Raw genomic sequence first — 13,764 nt, 5'->3', positions numbered from 1 at the left:
AAAATGAAGAATTTAGGCAAAAATAATATAATAGAAAAGATTAATAGCTCATGTAAGATTGTTAATCTCTTCTAATCTTACTTGTAAAATAATACTTGATATCCTACATGATGGACAAAGACTGGGTGAACTATATGGAAGAACAGAAAATGCAGGTCTGGTTTGCTTTTATTGTTGGCTTGTTGATTTTTTTTTTTAACATTGCCTCTGGCAGATTTGCATCTAGCATTAGCCTCCCAGAAACATACTTTACTACACTGTGGAGAACGTTCTCCGTTTATTTGTTGCTTGGGGCTAACAGGGTGAGCTGTTTTGCATTGAATATGTATCTTTTGATCTTACTTTATTCCCCTCTTGCTATTTTGTTGCTGCTAAGAGCTGATGATTAGGAGAAATCTGTAAGTGAAAACTGCCAAAGGGTTTTGAAATGATGAGATTGGACTCACTGGCCAGTGCTCAGAGTTCTATGGTGACCACAGAGGGCCTGTGTAGAACTCAGTGATTGGGAAAGAAAATCGGTTTAGATTCAGTTAGAGGAAGCATCTACTTAATGAACAGTATATTCTTTGCTCTTTTGTCCTCTGATCCTGGCCTCTAAGTACAGATTTTCTAAAGTTCCTATTTTGTTACCCTCAATCATAGTATTCTGTAATTAGATATTATACAGAGGTAGAGTAATCCATAGGAAATTGTATATTTGAAATTTCCTTCATTGTTAGAGAATTTTTTATTGAATACCCACAGATTTTCATGCACTCAAATCATTTCTGCACTGATATACTTAGAGAAATTAGGGACTCTGACTTCCTTAATTTTATAGTTTAGCAGAAGTATAATTTTAATGTGAAGCATCATGTGACATAGTAGTAAGTCTTATCTAGACAAAAGAATGTTCATAAAGATTAAGGGACTCATATTACATAAGAGCAAAAGGTAAAGACATATAAATAAGCCATTTTCTTTGATTCATGGTCTCAGTTGTAAAGAGTATGGCAGAAAAGAGATGGAATGAGAGGAAGTGACACAAAATATTAAAAAAAAATATATGATTTATACCATAGCTATAGATCACCACATTCTAGTCTCAAGACTGAATAAATATAGTGATTAATATTTAATAATTAGTAAAGAAGCTAAATATTCTACTTCTGAATAAGGCCATCCACACCACCATTCCTGAGGTTTGAATATGAGGATATATTTTAAGTGTAGTAGTTCCTTTAATAGAGTTCTTTGGGAGAATACTGTGATTCAGGGTAACAGAATAGGAACTCTAGGAAATCTTAAAGGACAAAAAGAGAGCAAGATATAAATCATTAAAAATATTTTGTTAATGTTTATTCTTCTCTCATTCTGTATTTTGGGTAAGTTTTGCATTATGCTAATGACTGATTTGGAGGCTGACATCCAAAATGAAAAGATTATATCTTGTAATAATCAGAGTAAAGAAATGTACCAAATTTACTAATATTAAAGAATGGACATAGTTTTATCTGAATAATAATAGTGTCCCATATTGACTGGAAGACTCTAGAATGTCTAAATTCAGTAGCTTCCCAGACAAGAAAGTATCAGGGAAGAAAATCTCACTTTATCTACCTCTTTATCACCTTTCCTGGTTGTCTTCTTGGTCATATTATTATCTTGAAGGGGAAAGTAAGTGCTAATTTTACAATGAAATCTAGTGAGGAAAGAAAAATTTTAAAAATTTTGTGAAATCAAATTAACCTATTTCACTAGAGATGAACAGTGAAATTATTGGGTATGACTTAGTCAGAGACCCACTATAAACTCATAGAGATTAGGTTACATAGCTGGAGGTGGTTAGTCCTCAGTGTGACATCTGAATACTAATAAAAAATGTTAATTTCTATCCTTAAATATGAACCTCTAAGGCAAGAGACACCAGTAGGATAATATCAAGGATGGTACTCAAGTCCACCAGACAAGAAGAGGGACACTGGTGAATTTGAAAACATGTTTTCACCATACAGCATATTTTTAGAAATTTCTTTGAGTTAAGTTTCCACCATACATTGTATTTCTTTTTTTAAAAAAAATTGTTTTTTATGTATATATTATAGTGTATCATAGGTATATCATTAAAAAGATAGTATAAGGGCACCAGGATGGCTCAGTCACTTGAGCATCCAACTCTTGATTTCAGATCAGGTCATGATCTCAGGGTCGTGAGATCAAGCCCTGCATCAGGCTTCACACTCAGTGCAGAGTCTGCTTGAGATTTTCTCTCTCCCTTTGCCCCTCCACACCCACTCATACTTTCTCTCTCTCTCTCTCTAAAATAAATAAAGAAATAAAATATTTTTATAAATAAATAAATAAGTAGTTAAATAGATAGTGTCATCTCTTCCAGGCGAAGAGAGACAGAGAAAATGGTAGCATCAAGTGAAGAGAAATAAAATGGCTAGATTAGAAAAGACAAAGGGCTTTGTCCTGCCATACTTTTCTTTCAAAACCATTGGATATAGTAAGATTTTTCCACCTTCAAGTTTGTATTAGGAAGCAGAAATCTCTAAGAATGTGAAATGAGAGGAGAAAGATTCTTGGTATATTCATTCATCCACTGAATAATTATTACGGGATTTTGTGTCAGGCATTTTGTGAGACAATAGAGATGCAAAGATCGAGAAGACATAGTCATGCTTTACTCTTAAAATAGTGATGAGAGGTAGAGAAAGAATTAGAATGTTACCACGAGCAGGGGAGCAACTATGGAATTAAAGAATGCATCACAAGGGAAGGCACACCTGAGATGGGTTGTGTAGTAAATAGGAACTTGCCAAATGAAAGAATAAGGTTCATAGCAAAGAGGGAGTGTAAGTCAGGAGATCAGGCTGGAAAGGTAGGTTGAACTGACATTTATTATGCTAATCTCTTTGAACTGTTAAAAGTAAAAAGACCAAGCACATTTAAATAAGAGGTTTACATGATCAGCTTCGTGTATGTTCTATATGAAGGATGAATGGGTAGCACTCTAGGTGAGGGATGCAACGTCAGAGGCCACAACACCAGTTAGAAGGTGATAACATGAGTTGGAAGTGATGTTGACAATAGACGAGAAGGTTCTGAACAATGGTAGTGACAGTATGGATGGAGATTAGAGGTCAATCTTAGGGGAAAATATGTAAAAATATATTTGATTATATAAATGACTTGAAGGAGAAGGAAACAAGGACAGCTCTGAGTCTACTAGTTTGGATTAATAGATGGATTATGGTTCAATTAACTGAAACTGGGAATTTAGAAAGAGTATAAGAATAAGATGGAAGATAATGAGTTTAGATTCAAAACATGCTGAATTTGTGGTGCCTTCAGATATCTATGTGGAACAGCTGAGTATGCTGTTTTAGATTTCAATATGATGAAATATAATTAAAGCCAAAAAGTCTGATGAAATGTATGAGGACTATTCCATGAGGCCAGGAGGTGAGTGGAGAAAGAGGAGCCGATTATAGAAATTGAGAAATAGTGGGAGTTAGGAAGAGAGACAAGAAAATGAAGAATGAGTGGCGAATTGTGTTGAAAGCTATATAGAGATGAAGTAGGACAAATACTTAAAATGAATCCATTGGATTTGGCTATTAGTGGATTACCAACATCCTTCTAAAAGTATTCTTTGATAGAGCCAGGTGAAGGTGACTCGTCTTTGGGGGAGAGTGGACATTAATTAGTCAACATAATATTGACTACTACTATCAACATTATGATTAATAACACAGTATCAACATTATGAGGACTGTTAATTAGTCAACATAATTCTTGATGCTACTCAGATCAGGTTCCTGAGCACATATAGAGAATTCGACAGAGTTCCTGGTACCGTGTCAAAAGATCATCACCACAAACGGTGATAATAAGTAATCCAGAAGAAATAGAGGAATGATTTCAAAACAATGTCTTATTAATCTCCACTTAGATTTAGTTCTTTCTCTCACTCTGCCTGTCTTTTCATTTAATAGCCAGATTTTGAGAGTTGCTGTGAGAGAAGATGCCTCTTCAGTAATGCAATCTCCAAGGTAGAATGCCCTAGGGACGGAGAGGGTGGGAAAGTGAAATACAAATGCTCTCATGGTAAAGAGATGGCGCTTTTGAATCATGTGACTCTTCCTAGAATTCAGAATGTGAACTTCACCTTGAAGTATCTGCAGCTCTCTCTTTAACTGAGGCTGGCTATGAAATTTTAGAATTAATTATGTGGCAGTTGTGGTAGTACAAAGGGTGACTGGCCTTTAACTTCCTCTTTCTGCCAAGTCCAGACACCACCTACTTCCTCTAACCTCCATCGCCCTCCCAAGGTCAGGGTTCTGTGTAAGTTGGGGATTACAGTGGCAGGTATCATTCTCCAGTTTGAGTAAACCAAGTTCAGTAGAGTAGCTCACAGATGGATTTTCATCTCAAACTCATCAGGTCTTGCTTTCATGCCCATTCTCTTGGTAATTTCTGAAGCTCTTTTTGATTACTTAATCCTGAGTCCCATTCATGCCCTGATTGTTGATGTGGTCAAGACAGGCAGGCCTTCAAGGAAGGGTTTGGTAAGGAAAACAAAAATGATGGCGAGAGAAAGAAGAAAAACCCCAAGAACTGGCTATCACACAAGGATGAAGACCTCCTCACATCATTGTCCTTTAGAAGAAAGTGATGAGAAAAAAAAAATACTTCTGGAGATAGGAAACAAAGGAAGTGAGGTGGGGTAGGATGTGGGTGATGGAAAAGTGAACGTAGAAGTCAGAAAAATCCCTATGATTACAATTCTCCATGTGAGAACAGTCCTTGTGATTTATAAGCATGCAGTGATCTATTGGCTTCTTGTCAGCGGGGGGAGGGGACCACTACATTTCCTTCAGCTAAGATGGATCTGTTTGATAATATGTGCTCTTTCAATTTGCAGCTACCAGAGTCCCCTATTTCACATCTGTGTCCACAAATTACATTTAAAAAATAGACTTCTTTTGCTCTTTATATTTATCTGCCTTTATTTCTGCTACCTCTAATAGGGAAGGCCAACTAGACAGCAGAACCCTTTGTAACGGTAGCTCTGATAGACAGTCTCATTACTTATTTATTTACTTATATGCTTACTGTATGTTAACTCTGTTATATCATACATGCTGTATGTATTAATTGCCATGTCTTAGAGGGCATAATTTGATACAAATTATATATAAATGCATGTAATAAGGAGTCATATTATAACGTGGTTCTGCTCCAATGATAACATTTACATAATGCTGTATATGATAAGACTATAAAGTAGGGGGCTGGGTTTTCAAGTGAGACTTATGGAAAATAGTCTCCTGACTTTATGGCCAAGTCTCCTACAACAGAATGCTCATCCTAAATGCATTATAATTTATTGTGAGCTCTTTTATTTCTCCCTACTGCTGGAATGAGATAAAGAATAAACTCTGCACAGTATAGAGCAGTATAAAAGACATTTTTTTTACTTCTAGAACGTAGCATACTTTTGATATTTACTTTGTAATGACTCAGAAGGTAACAAAATTTTCTTTAAATAGCTGTGGAATTGTTTTTAATTGCATAGCGAGTAAAAATTTTAACTAGAAATCTGAGCCAGGATTCTTAAGACTCATTTTATTCTTTCAAAAGTACAACTAAAGGCAGCTTTTTTTCCCCCTTCTAAATGAGAGAGATTTTTCACAGAGAACAGAGACTCATAGCAAGAATCAAAACAAATCAAGATTTAAAATTGCTTCTCACCCTCACTCAACCAAGTGGTAAGGAAAGAGGAGAATCCGTAATTTAAAGGAGAAAAAAGAGTTATAGATACTTGCTGTTTTGGTGAGAGGATAATGGCCACTCACATACTGAGAAGGAGAAAAGATAAGCCTTGTTCTTGAAACCTGAGGGTCCATAAAGCAAAGACTGTGACTCATCCAGTCCAGGAGGAACCCCAATTCCACCAAGCAGATTTCAGCAGATCACACTGTACAGCATTGACCAACTGTCCTCTGTTCAGGCTGCCTTGGAGAGAGAGCCATGTGTGGGCTCTAACTGGATCCGATTGAAAGTGATAAGGCATTTAAGACCTAAGCTGCCTCTGCACAGGTATGCCAAAAAAGCCCTTAAAAATGTTCAGAGATGGCATTAGAACCTCAGTTTACACTGTTGCACCATAATCATACTGTATCATCTTGCTTTCAATTTAACACCTGTCGGCTTTAGGGGGCCAACTACTGATTAGAGGGGCCAGAGGGGTATCAGATGCAAAAGAACCCAGGCCTGCAGAAGGAGATTTCCCAGAAATGGCTGTTAATAAGGAAGGAATTGGATTAAACACTTTCTGGACATTGCTAGATTTAGCCCAACAATGGGATTTATGCAGAATGAAATGCCTAAGAGTCAAATTATGAAAAGCGATGGGGACAAGATTTTATTAGGCTCTTCCAAAGCTTACTGGGTATTCTAAATACTTTAGCCCATTTAATAATCACAATCATATGAGAAAAAAGTTATTATCCATGTTTTGCCGAAGAAAAACACTGAAACTCTTTGGTAATAATGAACCCTTTTAGGGCCAGGCACTGCTCTGTCTGTTTAAAATTAACCCATTTAAACATTACAGCTATCCATTGAAGTAGAAACTATCATTCTTCATTTTACAGATGAGGAAACCTAGGCACAGAGAAGTTAAGCAAATATCCTGAGAACACAGAACAAGTATGTGATGGTGCTAGAATGCAGAGCAGGAAACTGGCTCCCTGCTCTTCAACCTGAACACGGAAACACGCCCCATGCTGTGTTTCTCTGCTAAGTAACTTGCCAGAAGCTACTAAACTGTGGAACCCATGACTTTTCCACTTCACGTCTTACAAATAAATGGAGGCTCTTAAATTATGGTGTGACTAAGAACATACCGATTTGTTTTCTAGACTGATCGAGACTATTGGAAAGAACCTAGAAGAGCTATTTCCGACAGCTTATAAACATTCCTGGGATTGATCTTAGCAGTGACTGAGATAGAACTCTGTTCTCTCCTGGCCTCAGCCTCCATTCTGATCTCTTTTTAGAATTTCTTTCTTCCTCTTTTCCATTTATTTCTTCTATGTGAATGTAGAGACAACACAACTGATGTGAAAAGCAGAGGGAGCACAGATTGTCCTAGAACTGAGAGGTTGTTGCGAGGTACTCAGTACCTAATTTGGTGGATAATTTCTGCTCCTTCTCTACTTGCTTTCCTCACCTGTGCCACCTGCATGGATATTCGTTAATTCTTCTTCTTAAAGAAAGTGAGCCTGAAAATACGGCAATACATGTGTCGTATCATGCTTATATAAGGATGCATGAAAAAAATAAATAAAAATTTAAAAAAAGGATGCATGTGTGGCTGGACAAGTACTTCCTACTGATACAAAGAGATAAAAAGCATGTCTAGGGAGGCCTTTTCATTGCTTCAGAAATGACACAAACTCCCCTGGCTTTACCAGTTGTCATTGTGGATTCTTTTTTGCTCTTATAGGTGATGAATAATCCTAGTAGAGAGTAACCCAATCACAGAAAGCGTGCTTTGTCAGCATAGCACATGCAAGTAACTACTGCAAATTTAATATTTAAAGAAATACATGATTGATCAGAGAGTCTAGGAAATGATACATATTTAGTGTCATCACACTCTGTGAAGAGATAAACTTTTTGAATGGCCTAGGGAAATCAGTGTTTTTCTTTCATAGCCACCCCTACATATAACTATTTTCTTCTTATCTACCATGAGAGAGCACAGATATTGTTTTACATCTTATAAAATGTTTCTGTGTACATCACCTCATTTTATTCATGGAGTAGTTCTAGGAAGTTGGATAAAGTATCATTAGCTTCATTTTACTTATGAAAAACTAAGATACAGAGAGGCTAAGTGACTTACCTGCATTCTGAAGGCCAGAACTAAAATCAGTTATCCTGTAGGAACTAAACAGTCTGTTTTTTATCCTAACATTCCATCAGAAGAGTACAGATTCCTAAATCGTTATGCCCAGTAATAGAATCACATGAATCTGGTTCCTGTGGTTTGCTACCTCTCCATTCTCATCTTCTCTGGAACATCTGTCACTACTTCTCTGTGTGTTTATATGCATGTGTGCATGCGGGCATTTGTGCATGAATGTGTGCAAAGCAGCTGGGGTGAGGGGAGATCATTATACCATGTAGATAACTGTATTGGTGTTTATTGGAGTAAAATTCAGTAGGAATATAGAAAAATAAATTATCATCAAACTAAGATTAGTTCAAAAGTTTCGAAAGGATCAAGATTAAGAGAGCATTCATGCATAAGAACAACAGAATGAGGCCAAGAGAGCAGGCAGGGTTCAAAGCCATAAGTCAAGTCTGGAAGGTGGTAGAAATGGAAGCAAGACAGCTAGAGAGCTGAAGCTTCTTGCTGCAGACAAGGCTAGCAGGAGCACCTAAGGGTCACCAGTGCCCACAATTCTTTTATTTCTGATCTTAATCTTATAGCATGGTAATGAAACAGAGATGACCCAAAATGTTTAATAATTCAAAAATATTTAAATTTGGTTTTTTAACTAATTTGGCATGTATTGTTTTTAATGTCTTTGCCCAGTGCTGTTGGAATTCATTATACTTAAAATAATATGATAAAATCAGACTAAGGACCTCTGACTCAAGAGAGCCTACTTTATTCCATCATCTACTTTTCCTGATTTCACGCACTAATGCTGGGAATGTACAGTCTTACCTCTCAGAGAATCTTTCCTTCTATATTCTATGATAGTTTTGATGATTCACTAAGGATTTTGTTTGTAGGGTTAAAGTACAATGCAAACAACATTAAAATCAAGGGTAGACATATTCTTGAAGACTTTCTTTTCCATTCACATCTTGAATCAGTACACATCTTACAAAAGAGGGAGAGTCACAAATGTGAAAAATAATAAGAGTTAATTTAAAAATAGCTTTCCATTTATTTTATTTTATTTTAATTTTTAAATTTTTTTTATTAAAGTTTAATAATTTCCTTAAAAGTCAAATTGCTCTAATTGAGTTGATTCTTCCTTATCTGTTCTGGATTTAATGGGTCCATTTATATAGAGAGAAAAAAAGAAAAAGACTAAATTTAAATGATTTCTCCAGCATTAAGTTAGGAAGTAACCAAGTTATAGCTTTCCTATTCACCATCAGTAGTGTACAGATCTTCCTTGACTCATGATGGGGTTACATCCCAATAAACCCATCATAAGTTGAAAACATTGTAAATCAAAAATGCCTAACCTACCGAACATCATAACTTAGCCTAGCGTACCTTAAATGTGCTCAGAACACTTACATTAGGTTACACTTGGGCAAAATCATCTAACACAAAACTTACTTTATAACAAAATATTGAATGTTTCATGTAATTTATTGAATACTGAAAGTGAAAAACAGAATGGTTGTAAGTGTATCAGTTGTTCACCCTTGTGATGGCCTGGCTCACGGGGAGCTGTGACTCGCTGCCACTGCCCAGCATCATGAGGGAGTATCTTAACCATATATTAGTACATTGGGAAAAGATCAATATTCAAAATGCAGAGTATGGTTTCTACTAAAAGTGTATTGCTTTCACACTGTTGTAAGGATGAGAAATTATAAGTCAAATCATTGTAAGCTGGGGACTGTCTGTACAAGACTATATTGATGTATAATTATGATACTAAAATGAAACAGCAAAGGGGCAGTGTTTCATTTACTACCAGCTTATAACCAGAGCATGACTAGACTTCATTGTAGTGATTCTGTCGTGAACATGACTTATAATTCAGGGACTTTGCTAGTGGCAATTAAGTATCTGTAAATTAAGAAGCATATGCTTATGAAAAAAGACACCATTGCACTATAGATGTTTGCCCCGTGCTTCCAGATATTTAAACCAAAACTAAGTTCTGACTCAGGGATTTTCAGCTCAGCCATGTCGACATGTGGGATGTCTTTATTGTGGAGGTTGTCCTTTATGTTGTAGGACATTTAGCAGCATCCTTGGCCTCTACTCACTAGATGCCAGCAACAACCTCCCCACTTCAGGTTGTGACAATGAAAAAAATGCCTCCAGATAGTGCCAAATATCATCTGCATGCACGAATTGCCCCCACTTGAGAACCACTAATCTCATGTTCTTTCTTAATTTTAAAAACAAATCTCTTACCTATCCAGTTCCACTGCCCTGGTCCTTACAGTTGAAAAGTATGAGGATAGATAATGGGTGACAGATTGAGTAAAATGTACTTACTTGTAATAAATGAGTAAATACCAGATTATATTCCTGAGAAAGAAAGGAAAGTTTAGATAAATTCTAATGCTAAATCAAAACATTTTTAGCAGCAAGTAATGTTTGTTAAATACGAAGAGATATGTCTGTAGCAATTGAACAGGCTTAATATCTGGTAGATCTGTATCACTTATATCATGGATATACTGTCAGTAAATATGCTATTAAGCAATCTATTGCTATAGACTGAATTTAGCATGTCTTTTCTGCCTCCAATTTTACTCATCATTTTAGAAGCAGACTTAAGCAGTATGAGTAGAATTGTCGATGTACCTCTTTGTATAAATGTGCATAATATGCTTGGTGTAAAGTGTTTGCAGAAATCCAATGCTTGAGATTTTTATGGGTGCATTGATTTTTTGTGACAGCTTTATGGCTGCAGATATACCGAACAAGGAAGATAAAAATTTGTTTGTTTGCCTTTCCTGTAAGTTTTTTAAAGCTGATTTAAAAAAAAATCATAGCCCACAGTTAAGGTAAGTAACCCACCTGATATTTGTGGGTTCGTGGTTAGAGTGGGCAACCCACTAAACATTTTTCTAGTGTTTTATGTTTCTTTCACTTTTTCACATGTGACACAGATTATGTAATTCCCAGAGATGATGTTTCTTTATAATGAAAGCACTGAGTACATACTTTTGTCTCCTTTACTTTCATGTTACTACCACACTCAAAAATTCTTTTTTAAAATTTCCCATTGTATTAGATACTTTTAATTATTTCTTAAGAAATGTTAAAATAATTACCCATTTATTCTGCACCTCTTAGATAATTAACAAATATTTGATGTCTGACCTAATAGTAATGTATTAAATTAAATTCAGTTTATTTATTCTACATCTCAGTGAGTGCCTACTGTGTACATGGTGGGTCTGTGCTGCTAGGCCCTGTGAGGGCTCCACAGGTAAATTCTAGGAGGGCCACTGTCATTAATAAGCTTATAAGGAAAGGTAAATACAGATAATGCGAATGCGATATAGAGTATGATGAGGTCATAAGAAAGATCCATGAAAAGGAATGGTATACTAATAATAGATGATTTCCTAGAGAACAGTAACCCCATGTTCTCAGCTGCCTGCCAGAAAATCCCACCTGAAATAGGACATTCTCGTCCTCTCTTCTTGGCACCAACACCCATCCTTTCTAAATCCAGGAATGATTTGCAATGTCGTGAGCTCCTGGAGAAAACATTCTATTAAATCTAAACAACACATAACACTTACAGATTTTTTTTAAAATACATCTCACCATCTCATACTGGTCAGAATGGCTAAAATTAACAACTCAGGAAACAAATGTTGGTGAGGATGCAGAGAAAGGGCTAACCCTCTTACACTGTTGGTGGGAATGCAAACTGGGGCAGCCACTGTGGAAAACAGTATGGATTATCCTCAAAAAGTTAAAAATAGAGCTACCCTGCAACCCAGCAGTTGAACTACTAGGTATTTATCCAAAGGATACAAACATAGTGATTTGAAGGGGCACATGCATCCCAATGTTCATAACAGCAATGTCCACAATTAGCTAAAATATGGAAAGAGCCCAGATGTCCATCGACAGATGATTGGATTAAAAAAGATGTGTTATATAGCACACACATATATATAGCCCCCCCACACACACACACTGGAATATCACTCAGCCATCAAAAAGAATGAAATCTTGCCATTTGTAACGACATGGATAGAACTAGAGGGTATAATGTTAAGTGAAATAAGTTAGGGAAAGAAAAATACCATATAATTGCACTCATATGTGGAATTTAAGGAACAAAACAGATGAACATAGGGTAAGAGAAGGAAAAATAAAATAAGGTAAAAACAGAGAGGGAGACAAACCATAAGAGACTTAACTCTAGGAAACAAACTGAGGGTTGCTGGAGGGGAGGTGAATAGGGTGATGGGGTAACTGGGTGATGGGCATTAAGGAGGGCACTTGATGTAAGGACCACAGGGTGTTATATGCAACTAATGAATCACTGAATTCTACCCCTGAAACTAATAATACTATATGTTAACTAAATTGAATTTAAATAGAAAAAATAAAATATTTTATTAATAAAATACATCTCTTCATACTTTTCCAGCTTTAGCCACAGCTGATACTGAAAATGAAGTCATTAGGTATCCAGTTCTGAACTAGGTTGTCTGGTATTGAAGCAGCATTCTGAATAGGGGGTAATTCATTATTACAGTATGATAGCATGGCATGAGAATACTCATTTACTCTACAGGAATGCCTACTGCACAATTAAGCCAAATTCCCTCCTAGATGAAAGCTCATGATGCTTGCTGGTCAGTCAGTGCATTCTGGGAACCTGGGTCTGCATTAAATCAGCATTTCCTCATTTTTGAATAACTAGGTGTTCTGTGACTACCCTGTGTGACTGGTTATTTTCATTGAACAACCATAAGCTCTACAAAGTGAGATTATTTTGACTCTTACCATCTTTTACTTATGTGCTCTTCTTATGGTCTGAAATAGTTGCCACCTTAAATCAAGATATCAAAATTTTAAAAAATTAAATTAGTTCTGAACTTGTATTATTTTTGCCATTTTTCAGTATGAAAGTTTTAGTCATGTTGTGGAAAGAATATTTTCTAGTTTATAGAGTCAATATATTTACTTTGGAACTACTGACTACAGAAAAAAGAACCCTTAAATATCTGGAGGAGTGGTTTTCCTTTTAAAAATACTGCATTGTTGGGGTGCCTGGCTGGCTCAGTCAGTAGAGCATGTGACTCTTGATCTCAGGGTTGTGAGCTCAAGCTCCACAGTTGGGTGCGGAGGTTACTTAAAGTAAAAATTAAAAAAAGAAAAATACCACATTGTGCTCTGCTTAGCTTCTTGGCTAACTATACTAAGTTAGTAAAAAGTGTGAGTGTATATGTATGTGTATATATTCTAATATGCCTTTCATTTATTTATAAGTAAAATATAAATTTTAAAAATAAATATAAGACAAAACACAATGTAAGAATAAGATGTTATGTAGATTGTCATAGCAAAATTTCCACATAATGTATTGTTTCAGTAGATGCATTTTTGTGGGTCTGGCAATTTTGCTGAAATAGTCAATTATGTCTTTAGGTAAGATAAACCTGAACAGTCTCTGAGAATAATTTGGAATAATGATCTGTGTGATAAGTTTAACTTTTCCATGTACAAAAATTGCTAAAATGTCCAAAGGACCCTAAACACCTGACTTAGAAACTCTGCCTCGTGCTGATAAGGAAATTTGTCCAGTTCATTAGTTGATGTTGTAAGGTTTGGGATGGGGAAGTGGAAAATAGGTAACCATATGTCCTCTTCTCTGTAGGGGTGACACTGTCGGTTTCACAGCACGCATTTACTAAATACCTATTTTCCATAAGATTAATTTTTGGAGGTACCTAAATGAAGAGAACAAAATATCTCTTTAATTGATTTGTAAGCCATATTTATGTAAAATAGATTATATAGTATTT

General features: G+C 35.9%; 1 protein-coding gene and 1 long non-coding RNA gene across 2 annotated transcripts in view; both read left to right on the top strand.

The window, feature by feature from the left end:
* The window catches only part of LOC112826432 (limbic system-associated membrane protein-like), a 335,729-nt gene that overhangs the window by 316,503 nt on the left and 5,462 nt on the right, over positions 1–13,764 (top strand). The gene's annotated exons all lie outside the window — the stretch shown is intronic.
* On the top strand, positions 2,814–7,015 carry LOC141372972 (uncharacterized). The gene is made up of 3 exons (XR_012378527.1): positions 2,814–2,863; positions 3,981–4,037; positions 6,912–7,015. It is a non-coding gene; the product is annotated as an uncharacterized lncRNA (long non-coding RNA).

The sequence above is a fragment of the Callorhinus ursinus genome, unplaced genomic scaffold (genome assembly GCF_003265705.2).
Source record: "Callorhinus ursinus isolate GAN/ISIS: 27379988/994484 unplaced genomic scaffold, GSC_fseal_2.0 scaffold1, whole genome shotgun sequence".
NCBI classification, from domain to species: Eukaryota; Metazoa; Chordata; class Mammalia; order Carnivora; family Otariidae; genus Callorhinus; species Callorhinus ursinus.
Note: the sequence above shows the minus strand (reverse complement) of the source record. Positions and strands in the feature narration are given on the sequence as shown.